Below are 16570 nucleotides of genomic sequence, written 5' to 3'. Positions count from 1 at the left end.
ATGAGGATTCTGCACGGAGGACGAGGTGTGTACCCAGAAACACTGCCGCGGGGGCGCATGTTACCTGTCAGAGAATCACAGCACAGTGAAGCAGAAAAGCAAGAGCCAGACAGAGCTACAGAGACAGAAAAGATGGAGAAAAAACTGCTGAGAGATAAGACATGAGAGGGAACAGCGGAGTTTCTCTTAACTCTGGGCTATTAGTGTAGATCTGAAGTGAATATTAGATTAGCAAAGCACAGAGACTCCCTTCTGAAACCACTGAAGGAAGTGCATTGAGAAATGTGAGCAGCGTTGATAGATTTGAAGTTTCAAAGGGTCTCTAGTGTGTGGGCAGCATCTGTTTGAAGGGCTTTGATTTGTGTGTATTGAAACATCAAATTGTGAGTAGGAGTGGGCTAAAAATAGAGCTAGCAGTCCCAGAGCTATTGTTGTGTGCAGGGATAATGCTAGGCTGTGTGAATCTGTAAGCCAAGCTGCTATTACTTGGGTTCTACATATAAGCTACAGCTAGTAGGCCAACTATTACAAAGCAAAATACACCTATAAATAAATAACCGTGGGGCCTGTAATAAGGCAGAGAGGATGCAGCTTCACAATGGTACAGAAATCAGTCATGTGTTGAAACTCGAGGAGGTGGGTCAAGAAGTCAAAAATGGTGTTTTGCAAGAAGCTGACATGGTATCAGCCTCGAGGCTTTTTGCGTGGAGGAGGCCTGGTTTGATAAGATGCACACTGTTGATTTTGGTATTATATTTCAATCAAGCCTTAAAAGGGATAGTTCGCTCCCAAATCAAAAACACTTATTTTAACTCTAACCTGTGGTGCTATCTATCCATCTAGACTGTTTTTGAAATACACATCTACTCATGGACGAGATGGTCCTGCATGTGACAGTGTGTGATGCAGTGCTGCAATTATTTCAATGATTATCTGATTCTAGCTTCTTAAATGTGAATATTTACTCCTTTATGACAGTAAACTGAATATCCTTGGGTTGTGGGCAAAACAAACTAATATATTCTTTCAGAAATATGACTGACAGATTATTTGACAATGAAAGTAATTGTTAGTTGCAGCTGCAGTAGGATGTAAACATTAATGGCTAAGCTGAAACCTCTCATCCATGAGTAGATGCACAAAACCATAATGTTTACTAGCTGCTGGTTTAATTTAACTTCCCTTTTAGCAGCAGAATTTAAATCCAGAGCTTGAAAGAAAGAAAGAAAGAAAGTAGGATAACTCATGTCACGTTTGGCCAGTTTTGCTTTTAATCCACCACAGGTAACCTCAGCCCCCACCCAAACAAACAAGAAGCCAGGAAATATGAAAAGACCAAAGTTACTCCCTGTTGAGGGTTTGAGGATTTGTTTTTTTGGGGTTTTTTTTGGCACTTTGAACACCTCAAGTCGAGCGCCATCTAGTTCCATATATAAGAGAAGGCAGCTGATGTCTCCAAAACTCAGCAACTATCTAGATGGATAAACATCACTACGGTTAAGAGGAATAATATGCAGTGTTCATATTAATGTGTTTAACTGTTCATTAAGTACAATTTTAACATACTTGCACTTTATTTGAGTATGTCTAGTTAATTTTACCTTACTTACTTTATACTTCACTGCCAAATTACTGCAGGGCTGCTGCTAATGATTATTTTCAATGTTTATTGTGTTGAGTATTTTACTGATTGATACATTACTTGCTTGGTCTATAAAATGTCAGAAAATGATTTTAAAAAATGTTGATTGCTGTTTCCTTAAGCCCAAGCTGATGTCCTCAAATGTCTTGTTTTGATCACAGCCATGGAGGAGTCAAGAAACAAGAAAATATTTCTGAGAAGCTGAAATTAGAGAATTTTTCAGTTTTTTCAGATATTTCTCTTTCTTAAAAACTGACATAACGATTAATTAAACAATTAATTGATCATTAAATTAATCACCAACTATTTTGATAATCAACTAATTGTTGGACCTCTAATCTAGAGGTGTTCACAGGCCCACAGGTAAGAACAGAAGTATGTTTGGTTTTTTTTTTTCTTTTTTTGGTGAACTGTCTGCATCCTTGATGGTCACAATATGATTACCACAGTAGAAAATGAGGAAAAACAAACTTTTGCTGCACAACATTGCTGCACTTTCCTCAGATCCTTGTTTTTTGGTAAACCAGAAATGAAAGAATCAGAGAGAGGAAAATTACTTTTCGCAGATTGAACTCCTCACAACTCGTAGTCATGCACCGAACAGACACTTCTTTGTATTAAAAGAGCTGCTGGGAGCCACTGCAATAAAGGATACTCAGGAATATTCCAGAGTGCCAACACTTCTTTGCATCCTCTCACTCTTTTGCATGTGTTTCACTGTACAATGAGATCAGTGCATACACTTTTAGCATTGGCAAGTCAGTACTGAGCAGCTCTAACCCAATGAGCCACTCAGTGCCACATGTGAGACCACAGTGGGGCGTTGCACCATGTTGATTTAACCCACAGGACAGCTGGACTGTGTGCCGCTGCTCTGAGCTCGCCTACTCCTCCTGCACACACTGAAGTATGTCAATGGGCCAAGCTTAGTCTGGCGGGTCAGCTAAAGACCCTCACACACCGCCCAAGTAACTCTCGCTCCTCCCGTCACACACACACAGAAGATGAGCCAACATGATCTGATAAACATCACATCGTCTGAAGGGGATAAGAGTTCTTAATACCAACTGGCACACAACCACCTCAGGATCCATGCAACTCGCTCCAGCTGCTTAACATTCATCACAGGCATGCTCGCCAAAGCAAAGTAGTAGCCTAATTTAGAGATATAAATAATGCCATGATGTCAGCTTGCAGGTCTTGCGTCATGACTAGCTAGACTTACACCAGATTTGGCAGAGGGACTTCTCTCAATGTTTTACCCCATGAGTAAACTTAAAATATGTCAAAACAATAACATAAAGCCATGGGGCTTCAAATCTTTTAAGTGCATACGAAGGCCAAAAGGAATCCTTAACACATGGCAGAAGACCAAGCCCTCAAAACGAATACGATTTGGCAAACACACACGGGCCTGCCCATGCCTGCATACCTGGAGGTGGGACGTGACCTAGTCTGAGTCGTGTGAATAAGCCTCCTTTACAAGTCAGTTTGTCAAAGGAGGAACTCAAAAGGACCGTGCAGGCCAGGGAGATGCGAGTGTACACGCTTGCATAAACACACACAGTACACACAAGCTGAGCAGTGTGCAGCGCAAAGGTTGCTCAAACACAGGGTTGTGCCAGAGGCAGAGCGGGCAACCACAGAGCCTGAAAAACTGGCTGAGCAAAGGTGAAAGAGACAAGAGCAGCAGAAGGACGTTCTGGGAGGGAGGCGTGCAACAGGTATGTTTTTTTGTTTGCCTGTTTGGATTTGAAATTTCCTACTAGGTTTATCACTTCCCATCGTAAAGCTACTGGAAAAGGAGTGCCTGACTGTGATTCAGCTTCCTGGTAGGAAAGGAGGGGGCAGCGATGACTTCAGCCACAGTCAGAGCCACAGGGTGAGTCGGTGCTGCAGGGCAGGAAGCTCAGCGTATCCACCTGTGACGGAGCAGAGATTCATCCTCTGCCTCATCATGCTGAGCCATGCTCTGCTGGTCCACACCACTCTGCATTAAAATGATGCTGGTCAGTGCAATATGCTCATGATGCTCTCCGTACAGTGGCACAGTTTGAGCTCCACATTTCCAATCACAGTTACACATTTCTGAAGATGCTGTGAATGTGGCCAGAGTTTCCTCCAGACAAGCACAAGTTAGCCAACTTGATAAGAAAGATACCCAAACATATCTTGACTCATCTTATCTCATGATCAGTTTAGCTGGTGGATGACTAAACGAAGGTCGCACTCATTAAACAGACAGTGAAATATGAAACAGGGCCTCTAGCCTTCTTTCTTTGAGGTTAATGTTTAATTTCATAAAAATGTAGAGTGTTTTTATGAGGTGGCCCGCCTCTGGTATAAAACACAACGGAAAACTACCAAACAGGGTTGGGCGCAGGGCTGGTTATTGGTACTTCATATCTTTAAAGGGACATTTCACCCCAAATACATATTTTATCGCTTACCTGTAGTGCTATTTATCCATCTAGATTTTAGCTGTAGAGATGTCTGCCCTCTCTCTGATATAATGGAACTAGATGGCACTTGGCCTGTGGTGCTCAAAGCACCAAAGAAAATATATTTGAAAAACTCAACTGCAAAGTCTCTCCCCTGACATCATGACCTGGTTGCTCAAGAAAATCCAAAGACCCTGTTATGAGGAGTTTTATGTAGGGATACTTTCTATCTGCAGTAGACTCTACTGGAAATACTTTCTTTCAAACAATTTACAAGAGCTCTACAGGTAAGAGGAAAAACGTATTCTTGATTCTGTCCAGGTTTTTTTTTTCAGGTTTTTGGAGTATCCTGGTTTTATTTTTGCTATGTAAATGCCATAATCTGGTTTCAGAAACCCCCAAACAAGCCACATTCTAGAAATCTGCATGTGCTACCTAGAGTACTAAAAAAACACAGCATGAAAACACCTTATTCTGGTTACAATACAAAACACAGACCAAAGCACGAAAGCACTAAGCAAAGCACATAAGCGAAGACAACAGCACACAAGCACAAATAGCAAAACAGTGACATAAGATATATGAATAACCAGGTCTCTCATATTCCATGTAAACATCACATCCTGAATAAGGTCTAAACCAGGATACTTGTGCACATGTAAACGCATGCACAGTACTGCAATTAAGACTCAGTTCATTATCGATTAATTTGCCATTTACAGCGCAAAGTGACATCTTTAAATTGCTTCTTTTGTTCAACCAACAGTCCAAAACCCAAAGACTCTTTGTTTACTCTCATAAATAACAAAAAAAAAAAAACAGCAAATCCTCACATTTAAGAAGCTGGAACCAGAAAATGTTTGACATTTTTGCTTGACAAATGACTGTAATGATTAATTGATTGATCTACCAGTGATCCCAAGATATGAAGTGACAGCTATCACAATTTGGTGACATCCATGGTTTGCAAATTATATATTGCCCAATCAGCAGCAGCAAATGCTTTGCCCAACAAATATAACATCCTGTTTTCTCTTACAGTAAAAGCAGAAATCTAAGTGGCGTACCTGAAGTTGCGGGAATCAGTGCTGTGTGCTGCAGTGTGTCCAGCATGTCTTTGCCTCTCTCTGTGACAGAGCAGAGACTCAGTGCAACTCCTGGGCCAACGCGCCATAATATTTACTCTAGCCAGGCAGCAAATGCTGCACCTCTCCTCTTGTCCCAGTTTAAGCACTCCATCAGTCTGACAAGCCTGGGAAGTCGTGCCAACAACACACTGGTGGACAGTAAAGGTTTCTCTCCTGAGTTGCCTGCTGTTGCTTAAGTGTACATCTCTATTCCCCTTCTCTCTGTGTCTCGCTGTCTGCTGCTGAGCGAGCGGCAGCTCCTTTCTCTCTCTGTTGTAATGAGGGTGACAAGTGGTCAGAGAGGGAGGGTAGAAACAGAGAGGGGGGGGAGAAGGAGGTAGATACAGGAGCTCCTCTGTTCTGTAGCTGTGTGACTGACAATGAGAGACACACTGCACATAGCTGAGGCATGTGCTGGTAAAGAAATAAGAGCAGCTTTAAGCCAAGTTGATACATACATATACTTTGGCGAGAGGCCTATGTTTTTACTCCAGGCTCATAAAAAGCAGCTGAAATTGAGACGTCTGCATGGCTCTTACTATTTCCTTTTAGAGATGAAACAAAGGAGTGATGGATGAAAAAAAAAATATAACCCTAACTTCAAGAACCAGCACAGTACTGCCCTACATAGACAGAGAAGGGTTTAAAGTTTCCAAGCTGGCTGGGTAAACTGTAACATATGGACAAGATGTAATTCTTTCATGTTATGTCTTTTTGTACTTATTATTTTATCACCAAAAAATAATTAACGCAAACCTTTGTAAAAACCTGAGGAAATATGATCAAGGGGAGTATAAACTAAGAGTGCATCGATTATTTTCATAGTCGATTAATATGTTGGTTATTTTCATGATTAATTGTTTGATCTAGAAACTGTTGATTCATGTTTCCCAAAGCCCAAGATGACATCCTTAAATGTCTTAGTCACAATTAAGAAGCTGAATCAGAGAATTTTAAATATTTTTTTTATTTAAAAATTACTCAATGAACTGTCATCAAAAGTTGCAGATTAATTTAATAATCAATTAAGTATTTAGCATACTCTTTTCTTTGGAATTACATGTTATGACAGTCGCCCAATTTTATAAATTGTGACTAAATATGTAGTTTATGCATTTTGGCTTTACAGGGCAGAGCAGTCTAATTGAAATCGGAGCTTCACTGGGCCACATCTTGGTGCAGGTAGAAGCAAACCATACAAAAACGGATTGTTCCACCTAATAGAGACTAGGCTGGGGGATAAAATGTCTCCTCTGAGGCCTATTACTGGCTGGCGTTTGTACCTCTGGCTTCTCGAGAGTGAGACTGATTCCCTGAAAGAGCAAAAAGAAAGTAGTAGTCATGGCCATTTCATTCCCTCTCGATCCTACCCTGCTCTGCCGCTGCTGCTAGTTGTGACTGAGGTAAAAGCAGGTCAGAGCCAGAGGTGATTGTTGGGTGAAGAGCAGGATCAAAAGGCTGGAAATGTAAGTGAAGAAATGCTTTAGCGCTATTGTGACTTCCTCATTCGTTGACGTGAAAACAGAATAAAGTCTGTATGAAAAGCGCATTTTCTGTCCTGGACTGCTGCTAATTGCTCGTGGCAAACCTGCATTGTGTTTTATGTTTTTACTATCATTGCTTTTATGTATTCAAGTTTCATACGTGTGAGTAAGTGCTTGTTCATCACATCTACCAACAAGACAGCTGCACATGGCTGACAGCGCGGGCCTGCTCAACACAGCAGCCACACAAGGTCAAACATGTTTGTGTTTTCTCTTCCAAAGCCATCTGAATTGCTAACAAACCAACCCACAACCGGCAAAATAAAAGAATATCAGCATTAATATTCATTAGAAATTACCACAGCTGAAGAAAATAAATATCAATTTCTGCGTAATTGGCGAGCATGCTGCAGGATAATTGGCAAAGCCTTTTCGGATGCGAGTCAGCACGTGGAAGGAACACAGCGAAATGTTTCAAGCCTTTCACCGACGAGCTGCACATGAGCCTCAGCGCTCCACGGCTCAGCGTGGCTGGTGTGATATAACATCCACAATGTTATTCTTTCAGATGCAAACCACCGCTTTTCCTTGTCCATTATTCTGCACAGAGGCCCACACACACACACAAACGCAACAGCGAGGAAACCTTTCATTCAAAAGACTCTTCAACAGTTTTTAATCAGCTGTCCAAGAGACTAATGACACCACACATGAGGTTATTATGGTTCATGATCTGCTGACAGCTGTTGTGCTGGTTGACATGGCTGAAATCATTATGTATCTTGATAGGAAAACTGTAGGCAAAACTCACAAAACAGGGTTTCCCCCCAGGAAACTGCCACCTGGGTCGCATCTCATCTTATGACACATTTAATTATTTGACTGTCTGAGCAGCAATAATCACACTCTAAATAAATAAATAATACCTAAATATACAGTGAAAAAGTGCCTCCGCTTCTTTCACTGAGGATTCAGTTATTTTGTCTGTTTTATATGATGGTAAATTAAATATCTTAATTAAATATCATTGGGTTTTAAGCTGTTAGTTGAACTAAGTAAGATATTTTAACACGTCACCTTGGAGTCTTGAAACTCTGCCCTTTTCACTGTTTCCTAACATTTTATTAACAAAATGATTTGTATGACTGAGGACGTGACAAATAAAGCTGATTTACCTTCACATGAGATCCAACTCTTCCTGTGTGTTTAAACTAATTTTGTCAGTGACTTAATTAATCAGTGGCTAGATTTATGAACATTCAATCATTTCTTTTTCAAGCAACAACTGCCAAACATTAGCAGGTTGCAGACTTATTTGAGTATTTGTTGGTTTTTGGTCACAAATTCAATATGTAGGGGTTTGGGGCTGATAGTTAGATATAACAAGCAATTTGAACTTGAGCTGAAATGATTTAATTGATTCGTCAACTGATCAGCAATTATTCAGCAAGTATTCTGATAATTGTTTTGATCATTTTTAAGCAAATAAGCACTATATTCAATGTTTCTAGCTTCTCAAATGTGAGGATTTAGTTATTTTGTCTGATTTATATGATGGTAAATTAATTATCATAATTAAATATCATTGGGCTGTTAGTTGAACAAAGTATGATATTTGAAAATGTCACCTTGGAGTCTTGGAACTGGGCCCTTTTCACTGTTTCGTAACATTTTATGAACAAAATGATTAATGGAGACTTTCAGCAGATCAACTGAGAATAAAGCAATTAATAGCAATCGAGAAAAGTCATTTGTTTCAGCCCTAAAAAAATCATATCATTTAATGTGATATGATTCAGCTGGAAGCTGATCAACAATACTGTGTCATTGCCCTGCCGTAACAGTAGTGTCGAATGTCAACATAATTTATTTCTTAGTACAGCCATTTTATTTTTAGTATAGCCATACTTTTGAATGTTTTGGTGGCATGGTACACTGACCTGCCAACTCTGAACCACCAACAGTGCATTCATCACAGTAAATCCATGAACTCATGTGCTTGTGATTGGCTGTGGGCAGAAACATACAAATAGTCCTTTTTTTCCTAGATACTATCATAGCTTTTATGTAAATTCATAACAATGTTGAGGCATCATGTTAAATTCAAAATTCTACATATTAAATTACTGCCATGTCATGTAATGATTTCTACTAAAGTAAAAAGGAACTGGAACAATGTTATGCTACTCATATAGTCATGAGCTGCAGTAGTGTTTGTGCACACAATCAGAAGAATTTACTGATATGTGAACCAGGAATGTGTCGGAAGGTAAACCCACCCAGTCTCATTTAGATCTTTATTACTGCAGACAACTCTCAGATTCCCAAGCCTAGACAAAAGTGTGTTTGCTATTATTTCAGTTCCAGCTTTATCACCTGTCTTCATATTGAATGTATGGGCCTTTACTGAAGGTTATACGCTGCATTTATTTTCCTCACATCAGTCCATCAGTGAACTTGTCATCATCGCTGCAGGAACGGGCCTGCAAGAGATCGTTTTATTTACGGTGGGGAATGGAAACAGATGCATTCTGTCTGATGGGAAAACACTGTGCAGAGATTCACACAGTGAGCACAGGAGTGAGAAGAAGATAAGAAAAGAAAAAAAAAAAGAACTGGCAGGCTAAATCAGTACTGTCCCATCCCAACTGGACTCTGAACACTGCACTGTAAACACAGTCAGGGACACACAGAGACGCGCACAGAGGCATGCACGCACGCAAGCTGCACAGTGAGCCAACCCCTGCTGACTCAAAAGGCGAGCAGTCAGAAGACCACCAGTGGCAGAAACAGCCCACTGATCTGCACGTCCACTGCAATGCAGGCAGACACGCAGAAACACGCAAAAGCAGAAATAGTAACGTGAATGATTAGTTTCTGGGTTTCGTACTGCAACATTTGCAGGCTGGAGTTTTGATTATTCAGTCAGGTGGACCGAACTGATCGGCCGGCTGGCGAGGCCCTCAGTCAAACTGACAGACCAACAGAACCCAGAGGGATCGTGTTGTGCTGGCCTTGTGCTTTCTACACTCCAATATAGAGACTGCCTCATCACACCTGACAGCACTGAGCGCACAACGCATGCCCAGCAAACACAAACTGCATGTAAGACACAGTCATGGGAACTCCCTTCCACGCCCACACACACACACACAAACACACAGACAGACAGAGAAGACATCCTGGTAACCATGGAAACCCTCCACCTCCTCCTCACATGGTGACATCACAGGTGTTGCATCATGACCCAAACAGGGGGGCAAAGAGTCACCTGACCTGCTGTTTAACAGGCAGGAGGTGAGGAGGAGGCCACAGGTGGACACAGCCTGGCTGGACGGGCAGATGATGATGATGATGATGACCACGATGATGATAGAGGGGATGAGGAAGAGGGAGGAAGACTAAGAATAGATCCTCCTGCCTCGGAGAGACAGACACAGAGAGGAGTGAGGAGGAGGAGGAGGAGGAGGAGGAGTGAGACTCTTGTGTTTCTGTATCTTCCGCTGGCCACCGGAACCAGGAGCCATATGTGAGCAACGACTCGCACACACACAACAGTGTGTGAGAGAGGGAGGGTGGGAGCGAAAGGCAGATGGAGGCAGATAGATGAAGACAGACAGATAAATCAAGCAGGGAGGGGGACTTGCTGCATCCACTCTCAGGATTGCCAGTACTTGATGGCAAACTATATAACCTCTGATGTAAGCTGCTGCTGACAGGATGCTACACTCTGTAACGCTGGACGCACCAACCTACTTTCGCACCAGGGTGCTGCACAGCAGCCACCAAATGGATGTAATGGGCTGGTGCTGATCACACAGGGCAATCAACAGCAGCTAATGGACATATAGCTCATTTAAAGGCAGCAGATAGAGACGTTATCGAGTCCCTCTGTGTCTGAGGACATGGGGACGAATGCATTTTGAAATAGACTCAGGCTAAGTTTTGGTTAATGAGCTGCAAATGAGTCTGTATATCAAATCTAATTCTGGCTGCAGTGACTTTCCTAATATCAGCAGCTCTTGTCTTCCCTCTGAGGCACTTTAACTACAGCCTGACTGATACATCTGTCCTACCGACACTACTGTCACAATACTGAACTCTCACAGGTATATCGGCATACATGTTGTCTGATATGTAACTATAACAAACTTTAAAAAAAAAAAAAAAAGATATAGTATGTAATATATTTACTGTATCATATCATTATATCAAAGATTAACAAAATCGGCTATGTTGAAATGGCTTCTCCAACAACAACATGCTGGAATGTTTGGTTTCATTCGCCTGTTTCATGTCAATTAAATTAAAATTAGAGTTCAAATTAATGGTGAATGTTCACCATATGAATAAGTGTCTGTTTATGAGTGGTGAGAAATTTATTTATCATGAATTATCTTTTAGGAGTAGATGTTCCAGCTCCAGAGTATGTATTTTTGGAGCGGTGGGCTTTTATTTTTAGGATAACAGGCTTAGCTATCAATTAGTCTGGGGAAGAGGTGGGAGGAAACAACTCATTTGAACCATAGATTGTATATTAAATAGGGATTCATCCTATTTAATATTTAACATATCTTTTCCACAAGTGCTTACCACTTTTAAGGGATCATCGCAAAAAAAATGTGTTTATGTAAATTATTCTACAGGAAAAGATGCTAATATTTTAAAGTATTGGCCCATTGAGCCACCAAGCTCCTAAATTTGGTAGCCATACTACGTTTTTGGCGGCCCAAATGTGAACTTATGTTTAAAAAAAAAACAACACAGAAAAGTCAATGCAACACAAATTAACACAGCAACATTAACTATGACACCTGTGTTGTGATGGTATTTCTGCAAAGCATTGTTTCAGATGAAAAATGAGCTGGACGTCTCTGCTAGTCATAATCTTGCCACTTAAGCTCCTGTTTCCATTCACCCCCAAATTTCGACTTTTTCACATTCCACCTTTTATGTTTCTGGTTCACAGTGTGAGTCAGCTTCGTAAATCCACACTTCAATAGCCCTGACATATCATTAACTAGCCAGTGAAGAGTACTGTTCTGTGTTTTACTGGAGTATTGAACTAAAAGGTGAAAAAGAATCAAGATGTTTGAGGAATGTTCTGGCAAAAGCTTGTAGTATGGGGATAAAGCCACAAAGTAACTTTCTGTAACCACAAGCCATTGACATACGTTTGTGTGTTATACATGTTTGGACCTCCTTTTCAAGTCTTTGCTGCAAATGATTATTCTCACTGTTGATCAATCTGACTAGTTATTTGGTCCAGAAAATATCAGGAAATGTTGATCATGGTTTCTTAATGTCCAGGATGACGTCCTCAAACATCTTGTTTTGTCCACAACCCAAAAATATTCAGTTTACGTTCAGATGAATAAAGAAACTGGAAAATATTCACATTTAAAAAGCTATTTTCTTAAAAAATATTACTCAAATTGATTCATCGATACAACAATAATAGTTGGCCATTAATTTAATTAATCATTGCAGCTCTAGTAAAAAGATTAGCGTCCGGTATGTTGATATTGGAATTTCTTTACTTCCCATACTGGTATGCAGCTCTAGCGAAAAGATTGGTGTCCAATTTATTCATATTGGAATTTCTTTACTTCCTAATATCGGTATTCCCCCAAAAATCCAGAATTGGTGAGGCTCTAATTGCAACAGCAGTAATGAGCAAAAACCAGCCTGACTGTTATGTATGGTGGTCAATAGAAGGTAATGGTTTTCTCCCATCATGCTATGGGAGCAGTGACACACACATAAGCAGTAGTAGCCCCTGGCCCAGCCACAGATCACCGTCCTGTCCTGTCCTGTCCTGTCCTGTCCTGGGGCTGAAGCTGTAGCTCGGCTCAACAGCTGTGTCCAGCTGCGCTACCAGGAGACACTGGGCGCTTTGTTCCCTACAGGGGCAGAGGCAGAGTTGTGGGAGTGCAAACGGTCTCCGTGTGTGCGTGTGTGTGTGTGTGTGTGTACACATAGTTTCATTTCCACAAAGGTTAACGGCCTGTAGCCTCCTCCAGCAGCCCAGGTCGGCGTGTCCCTCCGTGGACTGTTTCTCCTTAGCAGAGCGGCGGAGAGGAGCAGCAGGACGGACGGGCTGGCACAGCACCGCCAACCAGGATGTGTGTGTGTGTGTGTGTGGAAAAATTTGAAATGTCCAAAGCCGAACGAGCACACACACTCACACACACACACTTCACCGTGAACCGTACACGTCCCCCTTGTGTTTTTTACCGCCAATAAAAGGAGATAAATCTGCGTTTAGCGTTGCGGCGACCACCAGAAACAACAAAACATGGACAGATGAAGCCCAGTGTGCAGGAAGGAAAGCGCCTGCCTGCCTGCTGCCTGCTGCCGGGTAATCACGGTACTCTCAGGAAACAACAACAAAAGAGAGACAGAAACCACGAGCAGGAGCGTGCTTTTCACCCGGGGGATAAATGACACCTCTGGGAGACGATTAAAGAGTAATTCAGGCTGCTACTTACTCGTATGAACCGGTGTACCTCGGTCCACTGGAGGGTAGCCGGCTGGTCGGTCGGTCGGTCTTCCGGGCTGTGCGAGCGTCGGCCGGGCGGGATCTGATCTGCGCTATGGAGACTGCTGCTGCTGGAGAGCTCAGAGCCTGGAGGACTGAACGTAAACTGTGGCTTCTTGCGTCATTTCACCAGGATGCCACTATTACTGCGCGCAGCAATGCAGCCATCTTGCTGAGGAGAGGAGAGGAGAGGAGAGGAGAGGAGAGGAGAGGAGAGGAGAGGAGAGGAGAGGAGTGGAGTGTCCCACCAACCAACTCAGCAATCAGTGCTGGACCCTGAGCTGCTGCTGTCTCATAATGAAAGTGATTCACCACGAGCTGTGACACTGTGTATTTACCATCCATAATGCAGAGGAACATTTCAAGGAAATACACAAACGAAAAAACCGTATTTTTTATTTTTCCTTCAAAAAAAATAACCCATGTTTGGTGTCAATTTAACACAGTAGTGTAAAGTAACTAAGTAAATTTACTCAGGTAGGAGAGACGAGAGCAAATGTAACTTGTTATACATTTTCCTTCATAACTCACAGACTTCTTGAACTACACTAGTCATCTTTTTATATAATTCATAATACATCTGATGCATTTTTACCAATAAGGACAAGACTATAATATTAAAATTTAATGCAAGAAGTCGAGCTGTAACAATTGCCACCTTGGTGGGGGTAATTGTAATGGTAAGGGGCAACTGCAACACTGAAAATTAAGTCATATTGACTCACTGTGTCTCGAATAAAAGTATATCTGAAAGTAATCACATTACTGGTGTATTAGTGGATTTTTGTATATGGTTATAATTTAGATTAGACTTTTAGATGCCAGGCATTCAAACCAAAAGTGTATTTATATTTTTGCAGAAGACTAAGCAACTATTATGATAACTAGGTTTGAGTATTTGAATTGAGTTAGGAATAAATTTTTTACCATATTTATCAGCTATAATTTCATTATCAGAATAATAAATAATAATATAAATTTGCCAGTATCGGCCTTTAATTTATTGGCCTGATATTTATCATGAGCCCCACATTTTTGTGATACTTCTGATTTACTTGAGTATTTCAATTTTATGCTGTTTTGTACTCCAATACATTTCAGAGGCAAATATTTCGTACTCTACATTTATCTGAAAGCTTTATTTACTACTTAAAATTATCTCCACCTCAACGATCATTAAAACACTGCATGTTAGTGTATTAATAAGAATAATTTCATTATATGCTGTATGATCATATTCTCTTAAAGGGCCCATTCTGCCAAGCAAATACTTTCATTTTTGAAATTTAAAGAGATAGTTCACCCCAAAGTCAAAAATCCATGTTTTTCTTATGGTTTGTAGTGCTGTGTACTTTATCAATCTAGATTTTTTTATTTATTTATTTTTTTTTGGTTGAGTTGAGTTGCCAAGGTTTGCAGCTAGATGATACTTAGCTTGTAGTGCTCAAAGTGAAACAAACAAACTTTTGACGACCGAGTTACTCAAGATAATTCATAGACCTCGTTGTGAGAAGTTTCATGCAGGAACTACCTTCATTTAGAAAGAAGGAAGTAAGGTACTTTCTTTAAGACAGAAGATCCTTCTATCTTAGAAAATACTTTATTTTAGAAAGAAAGTAGTTCCTACATGAAATTGTTCACATCAAGGTCTGTAGATTATCTTAATAACCATGTCATGATTTCTGGTAAGAGAAGAGTTTTTCATTTTGTATTTTTTTAAATAGTTTTTTGCACTTTGACAAGCCCAGCCCCATTTAGTTCCATTATATTCAAGAGAAGGCAGACATCTCTACAGCCAATATCTCCAAAAGCTGACAGCTCACACCAAAACAATCTAGATAGATAAATAGCACTGCAGATAAGAGAAGAACTTTGTATTTTTTAACCTTTAATTCAGTATTGCCATTTTTCCCCTAATTGAAGTACTTACTTAACTTCTCTCCTCACTGATTTAACCTGACTGATAGTACTACTAAAATGAACAGCGAGAATTTTCCAATTAGAGATCTACGTCATGTTGACTCAACTGATTTTACGTGGGTGTCCGCCCACTGTCTGTTGGAAAAGAACTGATTTAAAAATAAAATATTCATTCAAATGTTCCCCTTTCTTCTGAAAGTCAACATGTTTTACAGTTTCCTCTGAAAATCTACAGATGTGACATGTTCTGAATATTCTGTTAGATCATCTTTTATATTAAAAAGTAGTTTAGCAGCCCAGAATTACAGTCAGATAATAAAAACTGCTCCTGGATTCAATCTTAGTTAAGTAAATCAGCCCAATTCATGAATCTCCTCCCATTTTACATAATTTCTTTTATGAGCTGCAACATTTGAATCCAACATTCAGAGCTATAATAATAATAAAAATAAAAATAAAAATCAAGCAAGTCTTTCCCAATTTCCCTCTCAGTTTTTATTTAATTTCATCATGTTAACTTATTGGCTTATTTCTGCTCCTTCCAGTCAGTCAGCAGGAACAGCATGACAGACAGGTCATATAGCGCCCTCCTGTGGCAGCTTACAGGTGTGTAATTCATCCCACCACACTGCTGAGGGTGTGTCTGTCTGCTCCACCCCAATGTGGTCCAGAGGTTGTTGTTTGTGGGGGTGAACTAGAACCTGAGCAAAGCAGCACTATATTCAGTCAATATATCTGGACAAATACATATTTACATTAACAGATGACTTCTTATATCTCCAGAGAGATAAAGTTTGGTGTTGAGTTTATCTTCCATAAAGCCATAAAAAGATCCTGCAGCTTATTCAGTGTTCACCGACCCCCACGTGAATTATTGAGTCCTTAACTCACATCAAAGTATACATATGATTAGACCCAAGACCATGACGGCAGTAAATGCATCATCACAAATAATCATCACATTTAAAGAAAATTAATTGGTCAATGGATTAAACAGAACCAGCATTAATTTGAGCAAAGAGGAGTCAGAAATGCATAGAGAGAACATCAGAGTGAAAAGTAATTTGCTGTGGAAAGTCAGACGCTGTTACACACAAACTGTAAAGAAAAAGTTGAGAAAACTCAATTTCAAGGCAACTGCATTCATGTGATTTTTAAAAGCAAACTCTTACGTTTGAAATAAAGCAACAGTTTTGCCTACTTACAATCTTTTGTTGAGATAATTCTCCTCTCTTCTTTAGATGACCATGAATCTGAGTTTCAGAAACCAAAAATTATTCACAGTGAGCTGTGAACCTCATAATTTGGGTGCTTGAAAATTAAATGGTTGCAACTGAAAATATTAAATTATTAACCATTATTCATTTTCAATTTTTTTAACACATTTTTTTTTGGGGGGGGGGGGGGTTCCAAAA

General features: G+C 40.3%; 1 protein-coding gene across 2 annotated transcripts in view; it reads right to left on the bottom strand.

Annotated features, from left to right (window-relative positions):
• Nucleotides 1-13581, bottom strand: part of LOC146323844 (uncharacterized protein C1orf21 homolog) — a 40881-nt gene extending 27300 nt beyond the window's left edge. The window contains exon 1 of one of the 2 annotated variants that reach the window (XM_084722976.1): nt 13186-13581. The gene's annotated coding sequence lies outside the window, so the exon portion shown is untranslated. Of the gene's footprint in view, nt 1-5150; nt 5379-13185 lie in introns of those variants that run through there. The other variant, XM_084722977.1, reaches the window with a different exon arrangement.
• Nucleotides 13582-16570: the final 2989 nt, after the last annotated feature.

This window comes from Lutjanus erythropterus, chromosome 7 (genome assembly GCF_056507025.1).
Source record: "Lutjanus erythropterus isolate fLutEry1 chromosome 7, fLutEry1.hap2, whole genome shotgun sequence".
Classification (NCBI taxonomy): Eukaryota; Metazoa; Chordata; class Actinopteri; order Lutjaniformes; family Lutjanidae; genus Lutjanus; species Lutjanus erythropterus.
Note: the sequence above shows the minus strand (reverse complement) of the source record. Positions and strands in the feature narration are given on the sequence as shown.